Genomic DNA, 13,165 nt, shown 5'->3' with positions numbered 1-13,165 from the left:
GGTGGTGCGAGAACACCAACAATAGATTTAAGCTGAAAACTCAAGAATTCATATACAATAGAATAATGCAACCCTAAACTGTATTGGTTCTGTTTTTTTTTTATTCTTGTTTATGTCTCTTTCATATTTTTACATAATTGCATTTAAAACAATAGTTTGATTTTGAGTAAAATCCAGTGATTTGAAGCCACAACAGACTCTATCTCTTTTCTCTGTTTCAACCCTCCCCTGACTTTTGTTTTCTGTTACACTGATGACGTGACAGGCCCATCCTCTTCTTAAGAAAACAAAGACAGCTTTGTATCTTTCCCCCTTGACAGTGATCATGCAATGACATTGTCTGTGAGTACTGTAAGCCAAGATCTGCAAGTATGCGTCAAACAAGTGCCTGTTTATGGCAACCTGGGCTCAAGGGTGGTGAGTTGAATTATACTGGACATCATTCATGCCGGAAAAATATTTGTACTGGATCATAGAATGAGTCTACCTGACTGAAAATCCTAAAGTTGCCCCTCTTTTGGAAGAGGTTCTTACTTATATAGCTAGATTCAGGTAGGCAGGCGTAGCGCTGCGGCGGCGTAGTGTATCGTGTTTACACTACGCCGCCGTAAGTTAGCGAGGCAATTACATAATTCACAAAGTACTTGCCTGCTAAGTTACAGCGGCGTATCTTTAGGCCTGAAAGTGCGTTACGTAAACGGCGTATCTGTACTGCGTCGGGCAAGCATACGTTCGTGAATCAGTGTATCTACTCATTTACATATTCTAGGCTGACCTCAATGGAAGCGCCACCTAGCGGTCAGCCTAAGAATTACAGTTTAGGATACGACGGTGTAAGACACTTACGCCGCTCGTATCTAAGCCTAATTTAAGCGTATCTGGTTTCCAGAATACGCTTAAATTTGCGTCGTCGTAGTTTCCGAGTTAGGTCGGCGTATCTACTGATACGCCGGCCTAACTCTCTGTGAATCACCCCCATACTGTTTTAGAGAAGTAACTAACACAGTGACATAGCTAGCCAGGTTGAAAAAAGTCCATCAAGCTCACAGTTGATCAATTGGAAGGCAAAAAAAAACTATAATGCATCATCCAATTTGCTCCAACAGAATACAAATATGTATTGTTAATCTCCTAAAGCACATGTGTCAAACACAAAGCCTGCAGGCCAAATCTGGTCCACCAAGTCATTTTATGTGACCCTCGCACCCAGGGCTTTTTTTCAGCTGAAACGTGGCAAACTCCATCCTACCACCTTTAGTTCTCCCTGCCCACCACTGTCACTTGTAAACAAAAAAGCCTTCTGTGTTTACAAAGACAGCTTTCATTTATGCAGATCTCAAAGATCCCTACCTGTCCTTAACTCACAGCAGAGACAAGGGAAATGCAGATGTACACTCTGTAAACACCACTAAACTCTGTACTCTGTACGTATCACATCCCTAAACTCTGCTGTCTATTCATAGTTCACCCATGAAACTGCACTTTGTACATAACCCACCCCTGACACTGCACACTGTACATAGTGCACTACTGAACTCTGCATTTTGTGCATATAGTACCCCTGAAACTGCACTCTGTATATAGTGCACCCCTGAACTCTCCACATAACGCACACTGTTTTTTATTGCCTGTTCAAGATTTCCCCACTGTTATTGCAATTTGGCCACACCCACCTTACAGGTCCAACTGTCCCTTTGATGACAATTATTATGCTGATGTGGCCTGTGATGAAATTGAGTTTGACAAACCTGCCCTAAACCAACTTTCGTTAATCGTCTCTTTACATGGAAAAATAAATTCTGTTCAGCTAATCATTCCTCAAATTTGAGGTCCTTAATGAGGAAAGACTAGCTAAAAATAATTTATTCTCCCTTGAGAAGAGACAATTAAGGAGGAATATGATCATCATGTAAAAATGCATAAATTATCCATATAGTGATTTTGGTGCAAAATTATTCACTTTAAGGTCATTACAAAGGGCACCATGCATATGGACGAAAATAGGTTTGATTTTTGCATACTGAAAGTCTTCTTCTGGAATTGATTACCTCAAGAACTTGTCCTGGCCAGCTATGTTACCTGTTTAAAATAAAATAAAAAAATCTGTGGCATAAAATTGGATATTAACATTTATAAGTAATTTAATCAGATATTGTTAATCCATGTAATATCTGATTGCTTCTAGATAATAACTTAAAATTCCTCTCATGTATCCTGCTGGCAATAGATATTTTATGAGTTAGCAGCATACTGAATTAGCATACAGGTTTTAATAACATCTTTTCAGGATATGGTACACTGTGGAAAGTCAGGGCTGCCTAGATTTGGCATCATTCGGCATACGTAGTAAGAAATTGCTAGACTCTTAATCAGGGCTCAAGTCCTGCGGGAACGCGTGGGAACAGAGTCCCTGCACTTTTATCACAGCAGGAACGCAGTTCCCTTTGCAGGACAAGAGCAGCCGAGCCGCCCGAGCCAATCCTTCACTAAGCAGCGATGCCCAGATCGAGTCACTGTCAGGGGCAGGCGAACCTTAGTAATCCTTTATGTTACTGGCCGCTTCCTGTATATGGATTCATCGGGTAGTGTGCGGGTATTCCGTCACTTCCTCGATGCCGCAATGTCTCCTGGGAGCTTTTGTCATTGTTCCCAGGAGACATTGCGGAGGTCTGCCGCGAGTTATCGTGGGATTTAGAAAGAACTTGCTTAAAGTTCTTTCTAAATCTACGATAACTTGCGTTAGACCTACGCAATGTCTCCTGGGAGCAACGACAAAAGCTCCCAGGAGACAGTGTGGCATCGAGGAAGTGACAGAATACCCACACACTACCCGATGAATCCATATACAGGAAGCGGCCAGTAACATGAAGGATTACTAAGGTACAGTGGATCGGAAAAAAAACATGCGGTTTAGTAATTATGCATATGAGCGTATCATTTTTTTTTTTGGTGGGGGAGTGGATCTTGGGTGGGAGTTCCCACACTTTTTTTCCCAGGACTTGACCCCTGCTCTTAATCAGGTAATCCTATGTTTTTAGAAAAGGCAGTATGAATAATGGCAAAGAGGTCTTAGATGGGTGTGCAGAGGGGGATATCCATGGCAGGGATGTAGGCAGATTTGGAACTAAAAAAATATTCAATCCAAAACCATTGTTTTCACCATGGGCTTCATAAAATATAGTATCTAGGTGTCGTAGGCGTAATAGAAAGTTAAATTAGGCAGTAAGAACATCAAATTGTAAACATGTTTTAGACCCAGCCCAAATACAGTATATCTCAAGAGAGCAGGTTGTACTGTAGGAACTGTAGATAAGTACATGTTATTAGTGTATTTTTTTTAGATAAGGATTTATAAAGCATGGTTGGTTTTGGAGAGCTGCTGAGTTGTATTAACAGGGCACTTTCAGGTCGAATTAAACCAGACACTGTTGCAAATTACTTCCAAATGGCCACTTCAAACCATTAACAAAATCCCCACACCAACGCAGTCCTCTGCCTCCAGCGTATCAAGTGTGGCAATAAAATGTGCCATTTGGGTACTACCTGTATGAAGAAACATCTGACCTCTCACTATACAGCTCAGTGAGAACAGAACCATAATCCAGTCTTCATCAGCAAAATGGCCATAATCCTTCTCCTTCCATTTCCTTCCTTTCCACCTCTACCCTCAAATTACACTATTTCCTTACAGTAGCCTGTAGCGAGAGGGACGACAGGATATCCTGGGGTGTCAGAGGTCAACCTTATAGCTCCTCAAGTGAGGAAAAGCATCTGCATGGAGCCACATAATATAGGAGCAAGCATAGATTGTAAATTGTAACCTTGCTCTGATTCTGTCACCCCCAACAATTGTAGTATTGAGCATACAAGTTTTGCTGCCCCACCTTCTAGAGCACAACAAAATCCACTCCTGGCTATCCCCATAATTCTTAACCAAATCGCTGGCTTTACAATTTCTGCCTTTACAGCTGGTGTATTCTGCCCCTTTTCAAACTTGTGGTCTGTGCTGTACTGCAGTGGCAGGTTCCAGGCTTCAATTTCTTTACCTGTAAGGCCATCTCTGCCTTACACTTGGTGGGCAATGTTTCCACATTGGTGGTATATATAGTTTACAGCCCACTGGGTAACGCTGCAGGCAGCCGGGAGGATGCTGGACAGGGTGCCCTGCTAGAACATATTCAGCCGTCTCATTTCCTTACAGCTGATGATGATGATGCCAGAGCTGTCCCCTCCACCTCCACATACTCCTCTGCCTCAATGCCCTTTCTGCTGAGTTGTCATCTGATCCACCAGACCACCTTAAGTGCTCAAGATGCTATTGTGTGGCTCAGGCTTTAAGATGTCATACAGCACTGCAGCTGGTATGCTTAGGGAACAGGAGTTACACTGAGCAGAGATTCTTACAGATCTGCAGGGAGAAGCCCTGTGGTGCTCACATAGCAGAGTGTTTATGTAAGTATTTGCCAATTCTACTGACATTTTGGCAGACTCAGGCCACGTACACACGATCAGTCCATCCAATGATAATGGTCCGAAGGACCGCTGTCATCGGTTAACCGATGAAGCTGACTGATGGTCTGATGTGCCTACACACCATTGATTAATGAACCGATCGTGTCAGAACGCGGTGACGTAAAACACAATGACGTGCTGAAAAAAACGAAGTTCAATGCTTCCAAGCATGCGTCGACTTGATTCTGAGCATGCGCGGGTTTTTAACCGATGCTTTTGCATACTAACGATCGGTTTTGACCTATCGGTTAGGCATCCATCGGTTCAATTTTAAAGCAAGTTCTCATTTTTTTGAACGAAGTATAACTGACCGATGGGGCCCACACACGATCGGTTTGGACCGATGAAAACGGACCTTCAGTCCGTTTTAATCGGTTTTGACCGATCGTGTGTAGGCGGCCTTAGGCTTGCACTCTGACACAAACTGTAAAGTAGTTGACCCTTGATCATCGGGTCATCGAGGAACTCAGGATTCTTGGTTCAGTCCTTTAGTCCACTATTGGAATATAGTGTGTAGGGGGCTTACCACAGCCATTTAGGAGTCTGCAGGTCTTTTTTGTAGTGACCTAAGTTTCTTACTTTATACTTCTGGTGTTGGTTGATATTTCTCATTATTATTAATGTTCTCATAATTTTTATCCTGATTTGTTGAAAATCTCACATATGCTTTTAGGGCTTTACCTCTGAGCCTGACCCCAGATAATGAGCCCACTTCAAGGAATAGCAGATACATATCAATGTCACTGTCCTTTCCATAACTAGAAATTTCCCTGCATGGTTTACAGCCAAAATATACTGCACAACCTTAGTTCCTGGTCGGATGAATTTCTGAGAGCCAATAATTTGAAAGAATGGACAGCCCGCACAGTATAAAAGGCAAATGTATTTTCAGTGTGTATTTGAGCTGATTAGGAAAAGATGAAAAATCTGTTTAGGAAGATACACTTTGCTATACAGTGCAATGTAGTAATATACTCAGTTTACAATACTATAATTTGCTATATAATGCTATACTAATAATGTAGATTGAAAGTAAGATGCACTGCATACTCTGGTGTATTCACAGTTCTATACACTTAGCTGTTCTTCTCAAGATCAGATTTGTTTGTATCCTGCACTTGCTTGCCAGCTTCTTACCCCTTTCCAGGTTTTTTGTTTTTTTTTAGGTTTTTTAGTTAACTTTTTTTCTGCTAGATTTGGGTGGTTTGTCTTTATATTAAGCATGCAATACTGTGCAAAAGTTTTAGGCAGGTGTAAAGAAATGCTGTAAAGTAAGAATGCTTTCAAAAATATATATTTTAATTGTTTATTTTTGTCAATTTACAAAATACAAAGCGAGCAAACAGAAGAAAAATCTAAGTCACATTAATTTGGTGACTACCCTTTGGCTTCAAACCAGCATTGATTCTTATGCTTGCACACATTGTACACTTGCACAAAGCCAGGGGTTTTGTAGAATTGGAGTCAGGTGTATGATTAATCAATTACACCAAGCAGGTGCAATTGATCATCAATTTCTTATATCGGGTTGAAACACAGTCATTAACTGAAACAGAACAACCCAATAAATTTGGTTAGGAACAGCAGAACTCTGCTACTAAGGTTAACTTGTGGAAGACTGTTTTTGTCACATGTCATACACCATGGGAAGACTGAGCACTGCAACAAGGTAGTTATACAGTATCAGCAAGTCTCTACCAGGCAAATATTTCAAAGCAGACTGGGGTTTCAAGATGTGCTGTTCAAGCTCTTTTAAAAAAGCACAAAGAAACAGGCAACATTGAGGATCGTAGATGCAGTGATTGGCCAATGAAACCTAATGCAGCAGATGAAAGACACATCATGCTTACATCCCTTCGACATCAGAAGATGTCCATCAGTGCCATCAGTGCAGAACTGGTAGAAACCAGTAGGACCCAGGTACACCCATCTACTTTCTGGAAGAGTCTGGCCAGAAGTGGTCTTCTTGGAAGAATTATGCCCAAAAAGCCATACCTCTGATGTGGAGACAAGGCTAAGCAACTCAACTAAGCATGAAAACATAGGAATTGGTGTGCAGAAAAATAGATTGATGAGTCAAAATTGTAAATATTTGGCTGTAGCAGGTGTCAGTTTGTTCATTGAAGGGCTGAAGACCAGTTAAATAATGATTGTCTACAGGCAGCAGTGAAGCATTGTGGAGGTTCCTTGCAAGTTTGGGGCTGCATTTTTGCAAATGCAGTTGGAGATTTCATCAGGATCAATGGTGTCCTCAATGCTGAGAATTACAGGCAGATACTTATCCATCATGCCATACTGTACCATCAGAGAGGCAGGTGATTGACCCCAAGTTTATTCTGCAGCAGGACAATGAGTCCAAACATACAGCCAATGTCACAAAGAACTATCTTCCGTGTAAAAAGAAAAAAAAAGAAGTCCGGGATGTGTAGGTTTGCCCCCACAGAACCCTGATCTCAACATCATTGAGTCTGTCTAGGGTAACATGAAGAGACAGAAGGGTTTCAGGCAGCCTACATCCACAGCAGATTTGTGGTTAATTCTCCAAGATGTTTGGAACAAACTACCTGCTAAGTTCCTTCAAAAATTGTGTGCAAGTGTAACTAAAAGAATTGATGCTATTTTAAAGGAAAGGGGTGGTCACCCCAAATATTGATTTGATTTGGATTTTTCTTCCTATAATTTACTTTCCAATTTGTTAATTGATAAAAATAAACTATTAACACTTGTATTTCTGAAAGTATTCTTAATTGACAGTAGTCTTTCATACCTGCCTGCAAAACTTAAACAGTAATGTATATTATAATTTTGGGGGTAGTGTGCAATCAAAAGCACCACACATTCACACCCTTATCACTAGAAGTTTAACACCTTCCCTCCTGGCCTATAGTAAAATGACAGCCGGGCTAGACATTCGCCATTCTGGGTGGACATCATATGACATCCTCCCAGGATCACACCTTGCATGCTCCTCATGGGCGCAATATGTCACCCGCTGTGTACACCGGACATAGCAGATGACAGGTCAGTGTACTGGCCCACTGCAAGTACCATGTGATCTACTGTGTCTGATCACAGTAGATCACATGACAATTGTACACAACGGATGGCTTCCATTCATGCTGCTCATTGTGTACTATAGTGTTGATCTCTGTGATTGGTCACAGCGGTCATGTGGTACAGACAGGGCCAATTACAGCCCATCTGTACCATGTAATTAGCTGTAGCCAATCACAGCTAATCACATTGTAAAAACTGAATGAATGGATTTCAGAAAAATGGTTGCTCATTCTAACAGGGAAACTCACTATTATAAGCAATCAAATGTTCAAAAAAAACAACACCGGTCCAATGGCTGGAAGTAAAGGCTAGGAGGCGGGACTGGGCATGACTGCAAGCAGAGCCGAGCCTAGCCGAGTGCACAGTAAACTCGGCTCGGTCTATGTCGACGGTACTCCTCTTGCCCTCAGAGACAGCGGGGATCGGCGTATAACACGCACCCACGTTTTATCCCTGGTTTTAAGGGGAAAAAAGTGCGTGTTATAAACCGATAATTACGGTAATCATATTTTCATAGATTTCAAAAAAATTGTGGCAAAAAACACATGCCTCCTACTAAATACCTTAGACTGTCTACTTTCCAAACAGGGGTTATTTGGGGGATGTTTGTACTGTCCTTTTTGGGCCTCGAGAAATGAGATAAGTCCATCAGAATTGATATGGGATGTATAACTTTCCTACAGACTAAATAATCTACACTTATTTGGGTTACCAAAGAAATGTAGCAGTATAAATTTTGGCATACATTTGTGAAGAAAGATTATTTATTTGCAAAATTTAATAACAGAAACGAAAAGAAACTGTTTTCTTTTTCCTAAACTTTTAGTCTTTTTTAGTTTATTTAGCAAAATATAAAAATACCACCAAAATAAAGATCTATGTTTGTTAAAAAAACAACACTGTTGAAAGCTGAAAATTGGTCTGGGTAGGAAGGGGGTGAAAGTGCCCGGTATTGAAGTGGTTAATTAAAAACTAGGAATTCAGTTCACTTCCCTTAAAAATAGCACAATGGTCTAAAATTAGATGCAGAGAGGATGCATTTGACAGTAGTAAGGAGCTAGCATGTCCTGCAGGACATAGATCTGGTAGGATCACACAAACTAAAGGTGGGGCATGTGTGTTGTTTCTCTCAAAAGGGCTGACTAATAGAGCCACAATGACCTCCATAGACTTCAATGCGGTTTGGGAAATGTTTGCATTTTTCAAATTTTGAGGAGGGTTCACGAAAATGGGCACAAATTAAACCCATGCAGATTCACTCAATCCTATTAATAGGTATATATAATACACATATTTTTAAACCCAAGAAAAATATATAATAATGCAGCTTACTAGTAAATAAATGTGGTGGCTGAATTAGGTTTTTTTTTTGTAGGCTATCTTTCCCTCATTTTTCTCTAATGATCTTGGTAGTAACACATTTCTTGTCCTAGGATGACATGTTAACTTTCTGTACAGTATTTATGGAGGAATACAATTGTCACCCTATGACAGGACTACAGAGCACCTCTCCCCTCTTCTCCATAACATGGGGGTGTTCTGTTGTCCAACTTACAACAGTCAGAAAGCACAGCAAGTTATCAGCTTTAAAGATTTAGATACTTTTTTTATTAAGGGTCTTATAGGCAAGTGGCAATGTCAAATGTCAAGGTGTTACAGTGTTAAAAATCCTAACTCTGAAACATTTAAAAAAAAGTCAATCTTTATGGAAAAAATACTGTTATGAATGTGCTTTTCTAGTCTATCTCCATTGAAAATAGAGTGTTATGCAAGATTAAGCTGGCAAATGATTTCAACAAAATTTCAGACAATAATCAATATATCTTAGAATTACTGACAATGTCCTGACTGATGAATAAAAAACTAAAGCTCACAACAAGCATGAAACTAGCTTGTCAATCATTAAAAACAATAACAACAATTCTGAAAATCATTTATTTGATTGTATTTTTTTATTTTTTATTATTATTTTGTGCAAACAAATAAACATCACTTAGAAGTTTAATGAGCAGATCTGTGGTAAATTGTTGACTTACAACAGAAAAATATAAGATAATAAAAATACAATTTTATATTGTACAAAGAAAAGTTACATAAATTTCATTAAAGGAGTTGTAAAGGCATACCGTTTTTTATCTTAATGCATTCTATGCATTAAGAAAAAAAATCTCCTGTGTCTAGCAGGCTCCCCAACCCCCCAATTACCTATCTGACCTCCTTCTCTCTCCAGCAATGTCCACGATCCCCTCAGCTATCCAGTACACTCCTCCTGACTGAGACAGAGCAGCAGCACTATTGGCTCCCAGGGCTGTCAATCAAAGTCAGTCAGCCAATCAGGGGAGAGAGGGGGCAGAGCCAGGTTGTGGCTCCCTGTCTGAATGGATACACAGAGCTCTGACTCGGCCTGGGTGCCTCCTGTAGCAAGTTGCTGGCTGAGGGGCACTCAAAGGAGGGAGGGACTAGCAACCGCAAAGAGGAACACTAGAAGAGGAGGATCTGGGCTGCTCTGTGCAAAACCACTACACAGAGGAGGTAAGTATAACATGTTTGTTTTTGTTTTTTTAAAGCAATCCTTTACAATCACTTTAAGTGGTAAGGAAGATACTCGTTACAAGATAGTAAAGATGCTAATTTTGACATCTGCATTTATCCTTAAAGGAATTCCAGTATTTGTGATTGGTTTCTGTTAAGGGTTATGCATGACAATTAAGACTGATAGATGTCTTGATAACATCTGGAAAATTTCTATAAAATTGTTTTAAATCTGTGAAACAAAAGCATCTAATTACAGCATTGATAGAATGGAAGGACTATTAATTTATCATTGGCAGTGTTCCTGGTTAAATTGTTTCCAACTAATAATCCTTATGGAGTAACGAGACATTCACAATGTAACTAACTGCAGCACTGGTTTTTCAACAAATTGTAATTCACAGCTGCAAAGATTATTGTTAATATCTTTTATGTCAGTTATAATCCATGCATGTTCTGCTGAATATATGTAAAAATAATAACACTAATTATACGTCTAATAACATACACTGCATCAATGAAGATATGAAAAAAGCTAAGGCATCAGATTAATTTGTCCTCAAATCAATTAAGTCTTCAGACCCAAACACTCACAATACAACAGGTTTTGCAAATTTTAAATTTTCACATAGCTTTGAAGAAAATAATTTTAAAACCTGACTGCAGAAAACTATTTTTGGATAGAGTGGGGAAGGATTAACATACAGGTATTTGTAAGATTTGAATTCCTATCTATGGCCCCATTGGAGAGATTATCCCTTGCATCCTTTCCCTGTGATGTCCATAGAATAAGTGGACAATGCAGTAGTCACCAAGACACGGGGGAGAGGACAGAAATAAGTACATTGTAAGACCCTCCAAACTTTTCCAATTCTACAAAAAAATAAAAATTGTCTATGTTCCTTTTGAACACATTATTAATAACTTCCTGTCTAGAAAAATCTCCTCCACAAGGACACAGAGGGGCAGATCCACAAAAGAATTACGTCAGCGTATCTATTAATACGCCGGCGTAATTTTAAATTTCCCGCGTCGTATCTTTGTTTTGTATCTTCAAAACAAGATACAACGGCATCTCGGGTCGATCCGACAGGCGTACGTCTTAGTACGCCATCGAATCTAAGATGCAATTTTTCGGCGGCGCTAGGTGGCGTTTCCATCGAATTCCGCGTCGAGTATGCAAATTAGCTAGTTACGGCGATCCACGAACGTACATCCGGCCGGCGCATTTTTTTACGTCATTTGCGTTCAGCTTTTTCCAGCGTATAGTTAAAGCTGCTGTTATGATACGTACTCAATGTTATATATGGCCATCGTTCCGGCGTAGAAATTTGAAATGTCTACGTTGTTTGCATAAGTCGTTCGCGAATATTGATTTGCGTAGAATGACGTCACTGTCGGAAGCATTGGCTTGTTCCAGGTTAATTTCGAGCATGCGCACTGGGATACCCCCACGGACGGCGCATGCGCAGTTAAAAAAAAACGTTGTTTACGTCGGGTCATGGTGTATTTACATAAAACACGCCCCCATCACAGAGATTTGAATGCTGCGCCATTACGCCGCCAAAGATACACTACGTCGCCGTAACTTACGGTGCGGAATCTTTGTGGATTTGAAAAAAAAAATTAAGATACGGTGGCGTAGTGTATCTTAGATACGATACGCCCGACGCAAAATTACGCCGATGTACATGGATCTGCCCCAGAGGCTCTAACTCTTTCTAACTCTATTCAGAATTAAAGTGGAAATGTATCCCTGTAAAAGAATTCAGTGAAATTCAGCCAAAAATCATGAGTGCTTGTCAATACAATACAAATACATTAACTAACTCCCGGAGCTTTGTTTCCTGGCATTCTATAATGAATGCACACCGTTTGCCCCTGCTGTATGCACCATCTTTGGATTTACTAATTTCTGCTAAATCTGGTTGCATCACCTGCCCACAACACTAAGTTAAGCCCTGTATACACAGGCTGAATGTTGGGAGACAATGTCCAGTTAAAAAAAAGGGCGACATTCAGCCCATGTGTATGTCCGACATGCATGCTGGAAAACAAGAATGCGAATGACTCCCGATCAGCACTTTCAACCAACGAGGGCTATCCCCCTGTCAAAACACAACAGCTCAGTAGGGAAGATTGCTGTACTAACCTTGCATGGCTCCGACCAGAGCTGACAGTTTTTTTTTCCGTTCAGTCTGTGGGAGACAGCCACACAAGAGACAACTCAACTAACAAAGTGAATGATTGAAATAGCTGCAGCCACTGGATTGTGTGCAATACCCCCGCCGTTAGGCCTGTACAATGTACGGACCTGGTGGCGAAAGGGTTAAAGAATATCTGCATAGGGAATAATATCTCAGGAATAATTAATTGATCAGCTTAATTATTATTATTTTTTTATTATTATTGAAGGCAGGGTCATACATTAATACATGATGATAATGATCAATATAACTGACACAATTAATCAAATTAAAACATGCTGACATTCTGTACTGCATCTCTGTGTGGAGATGGCAATCTTGGTTGAGGCAGGGCTTTTTTTACTCATGCTGAGCCTCTAGCAAGGAGGACAGTAAGCCACATTGTATTGACATTATCAAATCTCATAAGACAGTCCCTTAGGTTCTATCACACTGCAGATATACACCTATAAGGTTGTAGGTACAGGAGTCTAAGCACACTCACATACCAGTTTTTAGGAGAAATTCAGACAAAGCTACATATTTTGGGTACTGCTTAGGCAAAATTATCACTTTTAGATGTTTTGTATAACATAGCTATCTCCATTTTTTTATTCCGTTTTACTTTAAATATTCAGTTCAGTTTATCTAGCCCTTGTGTCATAACAAACCACTTCTGTGTCCCTAAACTAAGTTAGGAAATGTGACCCAAACTACATTGATATGTGCCGCTCAAGGCTCCACCGGATCCTCTTATGTAGCAACTGCTTGGAGTGCAGACAAGGACAGAGCTTGTCCCAGCTCTAGACATCTAATGGAAAAGGGAAAAGTCCTGGATGTTGCACATCTTTATTTTTGCAAAACCCTGTAAGAAGATG

Source organism: Rana temporaria, chromosome 1, assembly GCF_905171775.1.
Source record: "Rana temporaria chromosome 1, aRanTem1.1, whole genome shotgun sequence".
In the NCBI taxonomy this organism is placed as follows: domain Eukaryota; kingdom Metazoa; phylum Chordata; class Amphibia; order Anura; family Ranidae; genus Rana; species Rana temporaria.
The sequence above is the reverse complement of the archived record's forward strand: the minus strand, read 5'-3'. Positions refer to the sequence as shown.